Below are 19,679 nucleotides of genomic sequence, written 5' to 3'. Positions count from 1 at the left end.
AATCCCCTGAGTACTTGGAGGCCTGTTCTAGTGGATTTGTTACAATTTACTGATGGGATCATCTTTCAAAGTACCCAACCTCAATGTAAAATGAGAATAATAATGTATTTCTTGCCTAATGTAGTAAGGTGCAATATATTAATTATTGGACTTAAAATTTGGATTCCCTTAGAAAATGCATACACACACATATGCATATATGTATACACATAGATATGTTTTCTCAATTTTTTATTCATGAATGAAACTTTTCATAAGTTGTTTTTTATTACAATGGCTTTGGATTCTTTCCATTTATGATTTAATAATCAGTAACGAAAGGTTTTCCTCAATTTTTTTACCTCTATTCTTTTAGTTTCTCCGTACTTCTTGCCTTTTCATATCTGCTTTTCTAATTATATGTTTCCTGGCTACTGTTTTTTGTACATGAATATGATTATGTTAAAAATGTGTTAATTGCAGATGTTTGGGTAAAGGGTCTGAAAAGAGACCTTGGGTGGAAGCACATATTATTCCATTTAAGAAAACTATAAAAATAATATCTGTACAGAACATATTTACTATAGGTGAGTAGTTACACACACAGAAGTCTTTGACTGTTTCCCTTGTGCCTTTAAATATATTGCAAATCAATAATGTTTGATACAGAGACATTTGGAGAATTGAGAAATAAATTGAAGTTGTATTTTTAGGAACCAAAACAACAGCAACAACAAATGAGGCTCAAGTGGTTGTTCATCCTTGAAATGAAAAACAAGCCCATGGAAAATAGACTTGGATATCTAAAGCCCTGATATACTCAGAAACAAAATTCTGATTGGTTGTGTATCAATGGTTTCTTCAGAATTACATTCACCAGATTTTAAATTTACAAGGAATATGCAGCAAAATGTAGCATCTGTCAGATATGGTGTGAACTACTGACTTGAGGTAGTTCATATTTCAACATTAGGTTGCACTACCTTTCTTTCAATGAGGTCACACTTTTATAAAGCTGGTTTTTCACTGATGTGATAAAAATGCATAGTGAATGAAAATCAATATGGAATAGGAAATAAGGGTGGCAGCATCCAATCTAATTCCAAGGTTGAAATTCCAGGAGCACAAATCCACTTTATATGTAATTATGGTTATTTAAAAATATCTTTTAATTTGTGTGTATTTTTTTTCCCAAAAGGTTACTAAGTTAAGACATAAATTATTAGGTTGTTTGGATCTCACTACTTCATAAACAGGCCAAAAGCAATACCTAATTATTATATCAAGCACCATGGAAAAATTACTGAGACACTAAGGGTCCAGGAAATCAAGGAAGTCTGGGAAGTTCTGAATTATACAATTGTAGTATTTGACATGTTGAACAGTTTGAATCTGTTTATTGTTTTTTGAGAATAAACAACAAATGCCAAGTGACACTCTAGGAATTTTTCTGTGGTTGTTGCTTTGTTTTTTTTTTTGTTTGTTTGTTTTCCGGAGTGTGTGTGTGTGTGTGTGTGTGTGTGTGTGTGTGTGTGTATGATCTCTAGATTATGGTGAAATATTCCCCAGGTTCCCTGTCTTTACCAATGAATTGAGGCAGTTTTTTCTTAATTAGGTATCAGAGTCGCGTGTTCTGCTTTCCACAACTCCCATTTGTTGTGTGAGATTAATGAGGTTGCTCCATGGTAGACATATGGGCTATAAGCTCATTAGTAGGGAGTCTTGTAAATGATTTGGTTATGAGAAGGAGGGTCCTAAGTAGTTGTAAGGGAAAAGCCATTTCACACTGCTTGATAAAGGAATTGAAACATCTCAGTTTGGGCTAATTGGTTCTTAGACCAATTCAAGAATGTGAAAAATATTCTCCTCTTTGTCCTCATTCCAAGGAATGTAAAAATTAGATCTCTGGGATAGCAGTGTGGAGGCAATTAGCAGTCTCCTTTTCTCTACTCCATCAAAATGTTTTAACTCTTGAGGGTGTAACTCCAATTCCAATGTCTTCCTAAGCCCTTCCTTGATCTCCCAAATGAAATTTTTCAAGCCTTCCTTGTGCCCCCTTTTAGATCAGTGTTCTTAATGTTTATATATGTTTCTTCTAGTTTGTAAATTCATTAAAAATAGGAATACATTCAGGAAGCCTTTGCCAATTCTCCTAATAAGCCTCATAATCTTAGCAACCAAATAAGTCTGTGATTTTTCTTCTCTTCTAGAAAACAAATATTAACAATTTTGATTGTTATCCATTGCAGGACTTCTTAACTTTATGGCATTCATATAACATAGTAATTTTATGACATATCAGGATAAAATGATGAGGTTATAACTGAGTTAGGGAAGGTTCTGATCATCTCCAAAGTAGAGGGGTATTGATTTCTCAGCACACCTATAATCCATGGGTAGCATGCATGTGCACTTGAGATATTAATTGGTAAGCTAGATTTTATTGTACTTTGGTTACAATAACATCTTGGCATAAATTTCTCAGAAGACAATTTATTTTTATAAGCATTAAAACAAATATGAGTCATTAAATTTATGAAATTCCCATGAAATCTGTTTCAAAATCATTGAGCTTGCTATTCAATGCTGTTATCAAAGAACTATGCAGAACTTGCCAGTAAATCCATCTTTCCCTGGGGCTTCTGTCCACAGAGGAATTTTCTGAGGTAGAGTCAGTCATTGAACACTGGTCCTTTTGAGTTTCCCCTACCATAATCATTTCCCATTCATGGAGTATTTGCTGTACTAAAATCTATAGCATAGGCCAGGTAAGTAACAGATGAAGGAGCCTGGTCAGTCTGGGTAAGAAGAATAGGAAGTGATGAGACCATGGTGGCCTGGGTCACATCATGTTATTCCACTGTTTAAAACCCTCCTGTGGGGGCGCCTGGGTGGCGCAGTCGGTTAAGCGTCCGACTTCAGCCGGGTCACGATCTCGCGGTCCGGGAGTTCGAGCCCCTCGTCGGGCTCTGGGCTGATGGCTCAGAGCCTGGAGCCTGTTTCCGATTCTGTGTCTCCCTCTCTCTCTGCCCCTCCCCCGTTCATGCTCTGTCTCTCTCTGTCCCAAAAATAAATAAAAAACGTTGAAGAAAAAAAAAATTTGAAAAGGAAAAAGCCAAGCTGTCTTTAGTCACAAACATCAAAAAAAAAAAAAAAAAAAAAAAAAAAAAAAAAACCCTCCTGTGGTTGCCCATAGATGAGAATAAAATTCCTCACCATGGCTTCCATGGTTTCCATGGTTTTATGCTATATACTACTTATTTCTCTAACCTCACTTGGTGATTCTACAAATATTTATTGAGTACCTACCATATTCCAAATATTTGGAATACATATAGGAACAGAATTAAGATCCTTGCTCTCATGTTAACATCTTAATGTGAGGGGGAAAAATAAAATAAACTATAAAATATGTATGTATAGTAAAAAGAATTTTAGAGGTGATAGGGCTATGGAAAAAAGAAAAAGTTGGGGAACAAAGGGGATTTAGAGTACCAGCAGGAGTGGGGTCAGCAAGTTTTTTTTTCTATAAAGGGCCAGATAATATTTTAGCTTTTGCAGGTCATAGGGTCTCTGTTGCAACTGCTCAACCCTGCCTTGGAGCACAAAGGCATCTGTAGACAGACAATATGTTAATGAACAGGCATGGCTGTGCTCCAATAAAACTTTACAAAAACAAGCAGTTGGCCTGATTTGACTGTTGGGCTATATTATGAGAATCCTGGATTATAGTATTAAATCATCACTGGGAATGTCCCATTGAGAGGGTAGGATTTGAGCTAAGTTACTTTCTGTCCCAATGTCCTATATAGTTTTAATCGTAACATTTGTCACCATGTTAACATGTTTTATATGCATGTTTATTTCAAGCTTTGTTTCTGTCCCATCCTATGAATACGTAAGTGCAATGAGGGCTGTGAACTGGTCTCTTTTTGCTGGGCATCTAGAGTAGTGTCTGGCACACAGTAGATATTCACTAAATATTTGTTAATTGATGAGTGGAGAGTAAATGTCATTGCTAACGAGTGCAGCCAATATTCAGTTCCAGCAAATTGTTAACATGAAAGATTGCAACATTAATTGTTACCAGATCTTACAAGCTTTGAAGAGAAGCTAGAAATTCAAATTTTTGCATAAAATCTCTCCATTTTAATGACTGGGACTAGTAAAAAATAAAAGATCTCTGCACATCAAGCTAAATACTCCTATAAGCTAGTTATCTAGAATTTTTTCTCTATACATTTATGGAATAAACCAGTTGATGTTTTTATGTGAGTCCCTTTTCTACACTGTGAACTATGAAAGATGACTTAGATGATTTAAGGTCAGTGACTAGTTAGTAGCATTACCTGGTCGCAACTCACTTTTTATGACTTCCTACCCACATTCTCACATTCTCTGCCTGTAGGAACAACACATGTTAAAGTTGTATTTACTGTAAGAACAATATGCTATCTTAAGAAAAAGATTTCACAGACTTGATGTATAAACTTGTGGAATCTATATCTACCTGTAGAATAATTCTATTTTACTTACATTTCTTTACTTGGCTTTGTTCTAGAGAGGTGGTTTCCATATCTTTGGATCTCTGTGGTATAATTTTAATTAAAGTAAAAGTAGAAGGAATCCTGTCTCACTGATCGAACAGTGTAACTTCTAGCACTGTACCTAGCCCATGGTAGATGTTTAGTATGTAAGAATGAATACAAGAAATCTGTACAATCATGGTCTTTGAAAAATAAATGTAACTGGAATAAAAATATCTTAACTATTGTGTATATCTGGTAAGTTATGCAAGCCATAGATGTTGAAAAATCTCTTAACACAAATTCAATACATGGATAATTACTGAATTTATAGTAAATGAAACAAAAATAAATAAATGTGACACTTGAATGATCAAAAGGCCTCAATTCTTAATGTACTATGTAATAGTAATTATAGATAATATTGTACTTTTGATATGTGATGAATACTAATTATCTTACATTTATTATTATTTTAGAATAAAGCAGAAAATTTATTGCTAACATCATGATTGTTCCAAACTCATATAATCTATACAGATTTAACAATGGTGGTAGGTTATGGTGAAGTTATCCTCAGATATACTTAGTATTATTAGTGTGGTACTCAATACTTAGTACTACTTATTTCAGATCATTTTCAAAATAAAAAAATGCATGATACTCTAATCTTTGAAACATAAAACAAGGGATCTATTACTGTAGTTTTTAAGTTTATGATGCTTTGCTTTGGAGGCCAGGTTTGAAAAGGGCATGAATGATCTATTTTGGGATTCATTTTTTCTAATACTCTTAATACACATGAATCTACTTGTACGTTTAAGGGAAAAATTTGTCACAAATATTTCAAAATATGTAGATAATATTGAGTATTCACTTCTCAAAATGACATTCTCAATCCTCCACCTATAACCAGAACTCTTAGTACATACTGGTAATTTTTATTTCCCCTACTTTTACTTTCCTATTTCTTCTTTTTTTATTGAGGTATAACTGACATATATTAGTTTCAGGTACACAACATAATGATTCAATATGGATATATTGCAAAATGATTAGCATAAGTTTAGTGGATGGCTATCACCACACATAGTTATAAGTTTTGGTTTTCCTGTGATAAGAACTTTTAAGATCTATTCTTAGCTACCTTCAAATACAAAATACAGTTTATAGTCATTATGCTGTACCTTATATCCCCATGACTTATTTATTTTATAATTGGAAGCTTGTACTTTTTGACCACTTTCACCCATCTCTCCTATTCCTTACCCCCTGCCACTGGCAACTACCAATTTATTCTCTGTGTACATGAGCTTGTTTTTTTGTTTTGATATTGTACACATAAGCAAGATCATGTGGCATTCGTCGTTCTCTGTCTCACTTATTTTACTTAACATAATGCCATCAAAGCCCATCCATACTTCAAACGGCAAGATGCCATTTTGTTAGGGGTGAATCATACTCCGTTGCATGTTTGTGTGCATGCACGTGCACGTGTACCACAACTTCTTTAGTTTTCATCCATCTATTTAGCAATACTTAGATTTTTGCCATGTCCTGGCTACTATAAATAATGCTGCAGTGAACATGAAAGTATATATATATTTTCAAGTTATTGTTGTATGCTTTGGATAAAGACCAAGAAGTAGAATTGCTGGATAATAGGATAGTTATATTTTTAATTTTTTTAGGAAACTCCATGTTTTTTTCCATAGTGGCTGTACCAATTTATACTCCCACCAACAGTGTAGAAGAATTCCCTTTCCCACATCCTCACCAACACTTGTTTTGTTTTTTAACTTTTTGTTTTTTAACTTTCTAATAATTCTAGTTAACATATAGTGTTATATTAGTTTCAGGTGTACAACATAATAATCCAACAGTTCCATACATCACCCTGTACTCCTCACAAGTCCACTCCCTAATCCTCATCACCTATTAAACCCATACCACCACCACCCTTCCCCTCTGATAACCATCAGCTTGTTTTCTAAAATTAAAAGTGTGTTTTTTGCCTCGACTTTCTCCCTCGTTTTTTCCCCTTTGCTTGTTTGTTTCTTAAATTCTGCATGTGAGTGAAATTATATGGTATTCGTCTTTCACTGTCATATGCTGCTTATACTCTCTAGCTCTATCCATCATGTCTTTGCAAATGACAAGATTACTTTCTTTTTATGGCTGAATAATATTTCATTGTGTATATATACCACATCTTTACCCATTTATCAGTTGATGGACAGTCAGGCTCCTTCCATATCTTGGGTGTTGTAAATAATTCTGCTATGAACATAGGGTTACATGGATTCCTTTGAATTAGTGTTTTTGTATTCTTTGGGTAAAAACCCAGTAATATGATTGCTGGATCATGATGCAGTTCTATTTTTAACTTAAGGAAACTCCACACTGTTTTCGACAGTGGCTGTACAAGTTGACGTTCCTATCAACAGTGCATGTGTATTCCTTTTTCTCCACATCCTCACCAACACATATTATTTCTTGTGTTGTTGATGTTAGCGATTCTGACAGGTGTGAGGTAACATCTCATTGTAGTTTTGATTTGTATTTCCCTGATGATAAGTGATGATGATCATCTTTTCATGTGTCTATTGGCCACCTGGATGTCTTCTTTGGAGAAATGTCCGTTCATGTCTTCTATCCATTTTTAAAATGGGTTATTTATTTATTTTTTTGGTGTTGAGTTCTATAAATTCTTTATCTTTTGGATACTAGCCCTTTATTGGATACATCATCTGCAAATATCTTGTCTCATTGCCTAAATTGCCTTTTAGTTTTTTTTTTTTCACTTTGCTATGCATAACATTTCTATATTGATGAAGTCCCAATTGTTTATTTTTGCTTTTGTTTCTTGTGCCTCAGGAGACCTATGTAGAAAGATGTTGCTATGACCAGTGTCAAAGAGGTTATTGCCTGTGTTCTTCTCTAAGATTTTTGTGGTTTCAGGTCTCACATTTAGGTCTTTAATCCATTTTGGGTTTGGCATGGATTGTTTTTATGTATGGCATAAAAGAGTTGTCCAGTTTCGTTTTTTTTGCACGTAGCTGTCCTGTTTTCCCAGCACCTTTGTTAAAGAGATTGTATTTTTCCTGTTGGATATTCCTGTCCTGCTTTGTTGAAGATTAATTGGCCATATAATTATGGTTTTTTTCTGGATTTCATATTCTGTCCCATTGATATGTGTGCCTTGTTTTGTATCAGTGCATACTGGCTTGATTACTACAGCTTTGTAAAATAACTTGAAGTCCCTAATTGTGATGCCTCCAGCTTTGCCTTTCTTTTTCAAGATTGCTTTGACTACTCAGGGTCTTTTGTGGTTCCATACAAATTTTAGGATTGTTAGTTCTAGCTCTGTGAAAAATTCTATTGGTATTTTTAAAGGGATTCCATTAAGTGTGTATATTGCTTTGGGTAGTATGGTATTTTAACAATATTTCTTTTTTCAATCCATGAGCGTGGAATATCTTTCCATTTCTTTGTGTCCTCTTCAATTTCTTTCATCACTGTTTTATTATTTTCAGGGTACAGATCTTTCACCTCTTTGGTGAAATTATTTTTGGTGCAATTGTAAGTTGGGTTGTTTTCTTATTTTCTCTTTCTGCTGCTTCATTCTTGGTGTGTAGAAATGCAATAGATTTCTGTACATTGATTTTGTACCCTATGACTTTACTGAATTCATTCATCAGTTCTAGCAGTGTTTTCTTGGAATCTTTAGGGTTTTCTATATATAGTATCATATCATCTGCAAATAGTGAAAATGTTACTTCTTCTATACCTATTTGGATGCCTTTTATTTGTTTTTTTATTGTCTCATTGCTGTGTCTAGGACTTACAGTACTATGTTGAATAAAAGTGGTGAGAGTAGACATCCTTGTTTTGTTCTTGACTGTAGAGGAAAGCTCTCAGTTTTTCCCCATTAAGGATGATGTTAGCTGTGGGTTTTTTATCCATGGTCTTTATTATGTTGAGGTTTTTTTCCCTCTAAGCCTATTTTGTTGAGGGTTTTTATCATAAATGGGTATTGTACTTTGTCAAATTCTTTTTCTGCAACTATTGAAAGGATCATATAGTTTCTATCCTTTCTCTTACTGATGTGATGTATCACATTGATTTCTGAATATTAAATAACAGTTGCAACCCAGAAATATATACAATTGATCATGGTGAATAATTTTTTAATGTATTGCTGAATTTGGTTTGCTAGTATTTTATTGAGAATTTTTGCATCCATATTCATCAGGGATACTGGCCTGTAGTTCTTTTTTAGTGGTGTCTTTATCTGGTTTTGGTATCAGAGTTATGCTGGCCTTGTAGAATGATTTTGGAAGTTTTCTTTCCCTTTCTATTTTTTTGAAATAGTTTAAGAAGAATAGGTATTAACTCTTCAGGGTTTGGTAGAATTTGTCTATGGGCACATCTGGTCCTGGACATTTGTTTTGGGGGAGTTTTGTTTTTTTGTTTTTTTGTTTTTTTTCATTTACTGACTCCATTTCTTTGCTGGTTATCAGCTGTTCAAATTTTCTATTTTCTCCTGTTTCAGTTTTGGGAGTTTAAATGTTTCTAGGACTTTATGCATTTCTTGTAGGTTGTCCAATTTGTTGGCATATAGTTTTTCATTATATTCTCTTATGATTATTTATATTTCTGTGGTGTTTGTTGTGATTTCTCATCTATCATTTGTGATTTTTAGTCCTTTGTTCTTTTTTTCTTGATAAGTCTGGCTAAGGATTTATCAACTTTGATTTTACAAAGAACTAGCTCTTGGTTTTGATCTGTACCATGTTTTTATAGTTTCTAAATCATTTACTTCTCTCATGTTTATTGCTTTCCTTCTGCTGTTTTTAAGTTTTGTTTGTTCTTTTTCTACCTCCTTTAGGTGAAAGGTTAGGTTATTTATTTGAGATGTTTCTACTTCTTCCTTCTTCCTTCTTCCTTCTTTCTTTTTCTTTCTTTCTTAGAACTGTTTTTGCTGCATCCCAGAGATTTTGGACCATTGTGTTTTTGTTTTCATTTGTTTCCATGTAGTTTTTAAATTCTTCTTTGATTTCCTGGTTGACCCGTTCATTGTTTATAGCATTTTGTTTAATTTCCATGTATTTGTGGTCTTTACAGATTTTTTTTCTTATGGCTAAATTCTAGTTTTATAGTGTTGCGTTCATAAAATATGCATGGTACGATTTCAATTTTGAATTTTTTGAGATTTGTTTTGTGGGTTAATATGTGATCTGTTCTGGAGAATTCTCCATGTGCACTTGAAAAGCATGTGTATTCTGCTGTTTTAGGATGGAATGTTATGAATATATCTGTTAAATTCATCTGTTCCAGTGTGTCATTCAAAGCCATTGTTTCCTTGTTGATATTCTATTTAGATGATTTTTCCATTGATGTAAGTGAGGTATTAAAGTACCTACTATTATTGTATTATTATCAGTTTATTACTTTATGTTTGTCATTAACTGTTTCATGTATTTAGATACTTCTGTGTTTGGTGCAAAAATATTTACAATTGTTATATCTTCATTTTGGGTTGTCCCCCTTACAATATGGTGTCCTTCTTTGTCTTTTGTCACAGTCTTTCTTTTAAAATACATTTTGTCAGATACAAGTATTGCACCTCTGGCTTTCTTTTGACATCCATTTGTATGATAGATGTTTCTCTGTCCTCTCACTTTCAATCTGCAGGCATCTTTAGGTCTAAAATTTGTCTCTTGTAAGCAGCATATAGATGGGGTTTGTTTTTTAATACATTATGCACCCTATGTCTTTTGATTGAAGTATTTGGTCCATTTACATTCAAAGTACGCGCACACACACACACACACATATATATATACATACATATATATATATATTTATTATCATTTTATTACTGGTTTTGTGGTTTCTGAAGATTCTCTCTGATTCTTTCCTGTCTTTCTCTCTTTAATGTTTTGCTGATTTTCCTTAATGATATACTTGTATTTCTTTCTTTTTATTCTTTGAATGTTTATTAGTGGTTTTTGATATATGGTTTTCATTAGGTTTGCATATAATTTCATCTCCATATAGCAGCCTATATTAAGTTGATGGTTGTTTAAGTTTGAACCCACCCTTTTCTCCTCTCCTTCCAGTGTTTTAGGTATATATTATTATATTTTATATCCTTTTTTTGTGAGTTCTTTGATTTTTTACATAAATACTCATTTTTACTGTTTTTGTGTTTCCTATCTCTATACTGTCACATTTGGTCTCTCCTTTCCACTCAAAGAGTTCCTTTTAATATTTCTTGCAGACCTGGTTTAGTGTTCATAAACTCCTTTAGTTTTTGTTTGAGAAATTCTTTATCTCTCCTTCTATTCTGAATGATAGACTTGCTGGATAGAGTATGCTTGGCTGCAGATTTTTCCCTTTCAGCACTTTGAATATATCATGTTACTCCCTTCAAGCTTGCAAAGTTTCTGTTGAAAAATCTTCTGTTAGCCTTATGGGTTTTCTTAGCCTGTAAGTTAGTGACTTTTTTTTTTCTCTTGCTTTTAGAATTTTTTCTTTATCATTATATTTTGCAAATTTAATTACATTATGAATTGGTATCAGTCTGTTTTTATTGATTCTGTTGGCGGTTTTCTGTGCCTCCTGAATCTGGATATCTTTTTCCTTCACAAGATCAGGGATGTTTTCAGCTATTATTTCTTCAAATAAATTTTCTGCCTTCTTTCTCTGTCTTCTACTGGGACTTCTACACTATGAATGTTATTATGTTTGATGCAGTCACTGCATTCTTTAAGTGTATTCTTGTTTTGTATAATTCTTTTCTCTAATTTCATTTATTGTAAACTTTCTCTCTACTATGTTATTCTTTACCTCTGTGTTAAAGGTCTCACTCGTCATCCACTCTTCTCAAGTTCACAGAGTATCCTTATAATCACTGCTTTAAGTTATTTATCAGTCATATTACTTTTATCTGTTTTGCTTCTGTGTCTAGCTGTGACCTTGTCCTGTTCTTTCATTTTAGATAAATTTTTCTGTTTCCTCATTTTGTCTCCCTCTCTGTCTATTTCTGTGTGTTAAGAAAATCAGCTGTGTCTTCTGTTCTTGAAAGTAGTGAGTTTATGAAGAAGAGGTCCTGGAGTCCCCTGAACTCCAGTGTCCCCTGTTCACCAGAACCTGGCACTTCAGAAGAGTATCTATGTATGTTGCTTATGCCCTCCTATTGTGTCTGAGTCACTTTTCCTTTCCATGTGTGATCTGCACTGACTTTCTGCTTGTTGTGGGCTGTGCTTGCTTTCTGTGGTGTTAATGGGACACAGGCATGCCAGCTCTTGGGGGACATACCCACCAAGGAACTTGGGAGAAGTGGGGTGGTATTAACAAAATGTATGTTAGGACACTGGTCCTATGCCTGATCCCCTGAAATGATGTGTTGGCTGGAGACTGCATGCCATGGCAGCTAGGGATGCACAGCTGGGCAAAAAATATAAGGGTGGATGGGGGCACGCAGCTAAGCAGGACATGGTAGATGGGTACTGAGATGAGCTCAGGGCCGAGGACAGCAGTTCTGGAATGGGTGAGTCCTCAGGGGAACTCAGGAGAGTGGTGCACCCCTAGTGAGTTAGGTAGCAAGTGTCTGTGCAGCCCTGCCTCCAACAGGTATCTCTCCAAATTCTGGGGAATAGGGTAGGAAAATGGTGCCTGCCTGCTCCCTCATTTATAAGGAAGTCCCTCCAAATACTTAGGAATCAGTATGAACAGACCTGTCTCCTGTTTTTTCCTGGAATTGTGTAAAATACCATTTTTATGTTGTGTGTTTATGAAAGCTGCTGTCTCTGTAAAAGTGGTAGTCCAGCTATCATTTGCCCTACCTGCTTGCCCAGAGCTAAGTCAGGTGACCTCCAAAGCTCTGGGTTCCTAGCCCTATTGGTTTTACAAACTCAGAGAATTCAACTCCTCTGGGGTTTGTTTTATTTATTTATTTATTTGTTGATTTATTTATTTATTATTTATTTATTTATATTTTTTAAAGTTTATTTATTTGAGACAGAGACAGCATGAGTGGGGGAGGGGCAGAGAGAGAAGGGGAGAGTGAATCCCAGGCAGGCTCGACACTGTCAGCACAGAGCCCCATGTGGGGCTCAAACCCACGTAGCCATGAGATCATGACCTGAGACAAAACCAAGAGTCAGACGCTCAATTGACTGAGCCACCCAGGTGCCCCCAACCCCTCTGGTTTTTAAAGACAAATGCTATGGGAATTGGTCTTCCCTGTGTGAGCTCCCTGTTCAATGGCCCTCTCTGCACTCCCTCCTTCCTATGGGCAAGCTTTCTGACCTTCCTAACTTTTCAGATGCAGGTTCTTCTCCTTACTTAGTTGTTGTTAGATATTTATAATTGTTATTTCCTCTTGCTGGATTGATTCCTTTATCATCCTATAATGTCTTTCTTTGTCTCGTTATAGTCTTTGTTTTAAAATCTATGTTGTCTGGTATATGCATTGCTACCATGGCTTTTTTTATTTTTTGCTTCCATTTCCATTGAGAAAGTTTTCCCATCCCTTAACTTTAGATTTGAGGTACGCCTCTTGTAGGCAGCATATCAATCAGTCTTTATTATTATTAATTATTACTAATATTATTACTTATCCCTTCTGCCACCCTGTGTCTTTTGACTGGAACATTTAGATCATTTACATTTGAAGAGATTTTTGATAGGTTTGTACTTATTATCATTTAAAAAATTGTTTTCTGTTGTTTTTTTAATTCTTCCTTGCTTTCTCTGTGATTAATGTGCTTCTATAGAGTTATGTTTTTCTTTCTCTCATTTTTTTTCTTTTTCCTCTTCTCTTCCTGTTTTACTCTCTCCTCCACATTTTATGTATATGTTGTCATATTTTACATCTTCTTACTAATAATTTTCTTAATGCTAATTATGGCCATTTCTTGCACTTGAAGTCCTTTTATCATTTCTTATGAGGCTGGTTTACTACTGATAAACTCCTTTTCTTTCTTTTCTTTTTTTTTTTTTTTTTTTTTTTTTTTTTTTTGGTCTGGGAAACTCCTATCTCCTGGTCAAATATGAATGATAACCTTGCTGGGTAGACTATTCTTCTTTGTAGATTTTTTAGATTTTTTTCCTTTTATCACTTTGAATATATCATGCCACTTCTTTCAGGCCTGCGATGCTTCTGCTGAAAAAGCAGCTGATGGTCTCAGAGGTTTTCACCTCAAAGGTAAATTTTTGTCTATCTCTTGCTGGCTTAAAGATTCTTTCTCTTTAATCTTTGGCATTTTAATTATGTGCTATGGTATGAACCTTCCTGGGCTCACGTTCTTTGAAATTCTTCATGCTTCTTTGATTTGGAGTCTATTTCCTTCCCAAGGTAGGGAAGTTTTCAGTTATTATTTTTTCAAATAAATTTTCTACACCTTTCTCTCTTCTTCTTCTTCTTCTTCTTCTGGGACCCCTTTAATGCAAATGTTTGTTTACTTGATGTCCTAGAGATCTTTTAATCTAGCCTCATTTTTAATTTTTTTTCTCTTTTTTCTCTTCAGCTTGTGTTTTCCATACCCAGTTTTCCAGATTGCTGATATGTTTCTCTGCATCCTATAATCTACTTTTGCTTCCCTCTAGTTTGTGCTTTTAATTTGTTAGTGTTCAACTCTGATTGGTTCTTTTTAATATTTTCCATCTCTTTATTGAAGGCCACTGTTTTCTGTAGCCTGGTTAATATCTCTATGATCATCTCTTTAAATTCTTTATCAGGAATATTGCTTATCTCTGTTTTATTTAATTCCTTTTTTGAGGTTTATTTTTGTTCTTTTTTTGGGGGAGCATATTCCTCTGTTTCCCCATTTTGCCTAAATTTGTGTTTGTTTCTATGAATTGGGCAGAATGGCTACTTTTCCTAAACTTGAGGGAGTAGTTCCCTATATAGACTCTTTGAGTTTGGTGACTTTTGCTGCCTGACTGAAACTGTGGCAGTATATGCTAGCTAATCTTTTAAGTCATTGCTTTTTAAAGAAAAGAAAATAATAATAATGAAAGAAAAAAATGAAACAAAATAATAAAAGAAGAAAAAAGAGAAAGTGAGAAAACAAAAAGCACAAAATTAAGACAAATTGAAAAACACAGTAAAACCTTGGATTGGGAGTAACTTGTGCTGTGACTACTCTGCAAGATGAGCAAACATTTTTAATAAATTGTAACTTTATAAACGAACAGTGTGTATCAATACGAGTAGTACATGATGCTGAACATCACATGATAACAACTGAACCAATGGTTCTTGAAATTCACTTTGATATACAAGTGCTTTGGATTACAAGCATGTTTCTGGAACAAATTATGCTTGTAAACCAAGGTTTTGCTGTAAAATAAATAATTAAAAAGCATACCAAAAAATTTAATAAAACAAAGTAAACAACAACAACAAACCCCATACAAAACCTGTGGCTTATTTTCTGTGCTCCAGCACCACAGAGGCTGGTGTGGGCTTGAGGACCCTGGACTTGCTAATGTCTCAAGTTCACTGTGATCTGGACACTGTTTTGGTCTGGTCTTTTAAGGTGGAGGTAGGGAGAGTGTCTCCACAACTCCTTGGCCCTTTTAAACTTCAACTTTTTTTTCCCCTATGTTCCATCATGATTTGGGCTGGTCTAGGCTTAAGGATCCAGGGCTTCTGAGGTCACAAGATTGCTTTGATGATTGGAGCCCCACCAGCTATGGCATAGGGACCTGCCCAAATGGTATCCAGACTTTTCTGGCCTAGGCTTTTTTTTTTTTTTTTAATTTTTTTTTTTCGACGTTTATTTATTTTTGGGACAGAGAGAGACAGAGCATGAACGGGGGAGGGGCAGAGAGAGAGGGAGACACAGAATCGGAAACAGGCTCCAGGCTCTGAGCCATCAGCCCAGAGCCTGACGCGGGGCTCGAACTCACGGACCGCGAGATCGTGACCTGGCTGAAGTCGGACGCTTAACCGACTGCGCCACCCAGGCGCCCCAGAGTCTTCTTTCATTGCCATCTGGGACCAGAACTATCTAGCTGCTCTTTTAAACTGTGTTTGTCTGTCTGTCTTGTTTTTCTGTGCCTCAAATCAGACAAATCAGCTCATGGCTCCTCAGTACTATTCGTCCTCGCTGTAGTTTTCAGCACAAGATGTGAGGGTTTCCTTAGTTAACTGTGTGTCAGTCTTTCTTGCCATTCTCTATGTGGTCTCTTGCTCTTTTTTCCTATAGAAACGGTTTAGTTAGCCCTCTAAATAGATGTTGATTTGGTGTCTGTGAGTTCAGGGTCTTGGACTGAAACTGGACCCACAGTCTTTGTTTTAAAGTCAATTTTTTTGTCTCAAAGTATTATTACTCCAGCTTTCTCTTTGTTTCCATTTGCATGGAATAGATCTTTCCCCATCCCTTCACTTTCATTCTTTGTGTCTATGGGTCTGAAGTATGTCTCCTGTAGGCAGCACATAGATAGGTCTTATTTTATTGTCCATTCAGTCACCCTATCACTTGATTGTTGCAGTTAGTCCATTTATATTTAAAGTAAATATTGATAGGTATGTTCTGATGGCCATTTTGTTAAATGTGTTTTCATTATTTTTGTAGTTCTTTCTTTCTCCTTTTCTTGCCCTCTTCCCTTGTGTTTTGATGACTCTATTCCATGTTGTACTTAGATACCTTTCTCTCTATTTTTATTTTTTGTCTATGTATTATAGGTTTTTGGTTACAATGAAGTTCATATTTAACAACCTATGTGTATAGCAATTTCTAGGTAATAGTCGTTTATATTCGAATACATTCCAAAGCACAAAATTTTACTCTTTTCTCCATGTTTTGTGTATATGACACCATATTTTACGTTTTATTTTATGCGTCTCTTGACTGATATTTGTAGATATAATTTATTTTACTACTTTTGTGTTCTAATTTTCTTCCAGTTATGGTCCTTTCTTATCCACTTACAAAAGTCTTTTCACAAGAAATGTTAGTGCTGGTTTCAATAGAGATAAAGTTCTTTAACATTTGTTTGCTGGGAAACTCTCTCTCTCACTCTCTCTCTTTCCCCTATTTTGAATAATAACCTTGTTGGATAGAGTATTCTTGGTTACAGCCTTTTTTTTTTTTCCTTTCCTTTCAGTACTTTAAATATACCATGCCATTTCTTTCTAGTCTGCAAAGTTTCTTCTGAAAAATCAGCTGATACTCCTATGGGATTTTCATTGTCTATAACTATTTGCTTTTCTCTTGCTGCTTTTAAGTTTCTTTATCTTTTATTTTTGTCATTTTAATTATATTGTTTTAGTGTGGACCTGCTTGGGTTTATCTTGTTTGGGACTCCTTGTGATTCCTGAACCTGGATGTCTGTTTCCTTCCCCAGGTTACAGAAGTTTTCAGGTATTATTTCTTCAAATAACTTTTCTGTCCCTTTATCTCTCTCTCTTCTCCTCTGGGACCCCTATAATGTGAATGTTACTATGCTTATTGTCTCAGAGTTACCATAAACTCTCCTTTTAAAAACTTTTTTTTTTTCAGCTTGTTGCTTTCCATTACCCTGTCTTCCATATTGTTGATATATTCTTTTGCATCCTCACTCAAATCTACTACTGTTTCCCCTAGTTTATTTTTCATTTCAGTTATTATATTCTTCTGTACTGTATGGTTCTTTTTTTACATTTTCTATTTTTTTGAGGTTCTCATTGAGTTTTTCCACTCTTCCTTAACTCTGTTGATTACCTTTATGACCATTATTTAAACTCATATCAGGTAGATTGCATGTCTCTGTTTTATTTAGCTCCTTTTCTGTGGTTTTTGTGGTTCTTTCATTTGGAACATATTCCTTTGTTTTCTCATTTTGTCTGAATCTGTGTTTGCTTCTACGTGTTAGGTACGTCAACTATGTCTCCTGGTCTTGCAAGAAGTGACATTATATAGAAAGATCTTGTGATGCCCTATAGCCCAATCCTGACCCTGGTCCCCAGGACAAGCTGTTCCACTGATGTACCCTGTGTGGGCTGCATGTGCCCTCCTGTTGTGGCTGAGCCACAAGTGCTGGTGGTGTTTATGGGAGGGGCCTGTCCCCTTCCTGGCTGACTGAGAATCTCTGCTGCAAATGTTTAATGTGGGCTGGTGGGCAGGGGGCCGGCCCTCAACTAGACTGGCTGCAGTGGTGGGCTGCAACTGCTGTGTGCACCCTGGTTGATAGGAACTTCCCCCTGCAGAGCTGGCTGAGAGGCCCAGTTGCAGCTACTCTGTGTGTGCTGGTGGGTAGGGTTTGTACACAACACTATTAGTTGAGAGACCTGGCTGCAGCCACCGCAGACTTGCTGTCAGGTGGGGCCAGCTCTCAGCATCACTGTCTGCAATATTTGGTTGCTACTGCCATGTGTGCGCTGGTGGGTAGAGCCTGTCCCTGACTTGGTTAGCTGTGAGTCCCGGGTGCAGCTAGTGCAGGAGTCCTGCCGGGTAGGATCAGCCCCCCTCCTCTTTGGAGTGGGGGCAGCTTTAGCGCATCAGTCCCAAGTGAGACTGCCTTCTGGGTGTGGTTGGACACTTTGAGGAGACACTGGTCTGAACTGAGTCTGCCTGCTGGGTGTAGTGGGGCAGGAGTCACTTTGGAAGGGTACCTGCTGGGGTGGGTGGGCTGGGTGGGGCGGCTCTACATGGGAATGATGGGGAGGGCAAGCAGTCCTGGCAAGATAAATGGAGGGTGTCAGAACAGGCCACAAGCATCTGGCTATCCAGGATGATGGAGGATGAGAAAAATGATGCCTACTAGCACTTCTATTTCCAGAGAAAGTTCCTGTAGATCCCTGCCCCTCTGGCACACGTCCTAAAATAATTAGTCAATACATCTTCATGTATAAGCCAAGTGCTTTCAGACTATTTCTGTGCTGGTTCTCAGGCCAAGTGATAAAGTGTACTGGCTCTTTAAGAGCAGAGACCTGGTTTTTCTGGCTCTCCCACAGTTAAATCCCACTGATTTTTTTTTAATTAAAAAAAAATTAATGTTTATTTTTGAGAGAGAGAGACAGAGCATGAGTGGGGGAGGGGCACAGAGAGAGGGAGACACATAATCCGAAGCAGTTCCAGGATCTGAGCTGTCAGCACAGAGCCCGACACAGCGCTCAAACTCACGGACTGTGAGATCATGACTTGAGCCAAAGTCAGATGCCTAACTAACTGAGCCACCCAGGGGCCCAAAGTCCCATTGATATTTACAGGCAGAGTTAGAGGTACTCATCTTCCCTGTGCAGGTTCCCATGGCTAGGAATGCCCAGTGTGGGGATTTATCCCCTAGCTCTTTCATGCTAATGATATCCCTCTCAGTTGTGTGTTGTTGTGTGCTGCAGGCTTGGTTCCTGGCCACATATGGCCTTTTTATATGTCTTTATTTTTATGATGTTAGCTATAACACTAGCTTTAACATAGACACTTGATGAAGATCTGTTGTGCCCTTCTCCAAGTATTTTTTTAGAATGAGGTGCAATACATGTAGTTATTAATTTGGTATGTCCAAATGGGAGGAAGTTAGCTCAGGATCTTCCTACACTGCCTCCTTCCTGAGATCTTTTTGTTTCTTGATGTAAGCCTTATTATGATATATGCATTATCACTATTGGTTTGTACAGAGCATGTTTATTTAATCTTTATGTATTTGGGGATTTTCCAGTTTTCTTGTTGTATTTGATTTCTAGTTTCATACTATTATGGTCAGAAAATATGCTTGAGATGATTTCAATCTTGAAGTATACTTATTTTGTGTGAGAATGTTCCATGTGTGCTTTGAGAAGAATGTATATTCTGCTGCTTTGGGATAAAATATCCTGTATATGTCAAGTCCATCTGGTCTAATGTGTTATTTAAGGCTAATATTTCCCTTACTGATTTTGATCTATCCATTGACGAAAGTGGGGAACTAAAGTCTCTTATTATTGTATTGCTTTTGCTCCCTTTACGTATATTAATAATTGCTTTCTATATTTTAGGTGTTCTATGTTGAGTGCATAAATATTGAGCGATTTTATATACTTTTGGGGTTGACCCTTTTATCATTATGTAATGATATTCTTTGTGTCTGATTATAGTCTTTGTTTTAAAGTCTATTTTGTCTGATGTAAGAATAGCTATCCCAGGTTTTGGTTTCTACTTGCATGAAATCTCTTTCTCCATCCCCTCATTTTCAGTC

At 36.0% G+C, this 19,679-nt stretch overlaps 1 long non-coding RNA gene across 6 annotated transcripts in view; it reads left to right on the top strand.

The window, feature by feature from the left end:
- LOC111561971 overlaps positions 1–19,679 on the top strand; it is a 307,562-nt gene that overhangs the window by 272,884 nt on the left and 14,999 nt on the right. The window lies entirely within an intron of this gene.

Source organism: Felis catus, chromosome C1, assembly GCF_018350175.1.
Source record: "Felis catus isolate Fca126 chromosome C1, F.catus_Fca126_mat1.0, whole genome shotgun sequence".
Lineage (NCBI taxonomy): Eukaryota > Metazoa > Chordata > Mammalia > Carnivora > Felidae > Felis > Felis catus.
The sequence above is the reverse complement of the archived record's forward strand: the minus strand, read 5'-3'. Positions and strand labels throughout refer to the sequence as shown.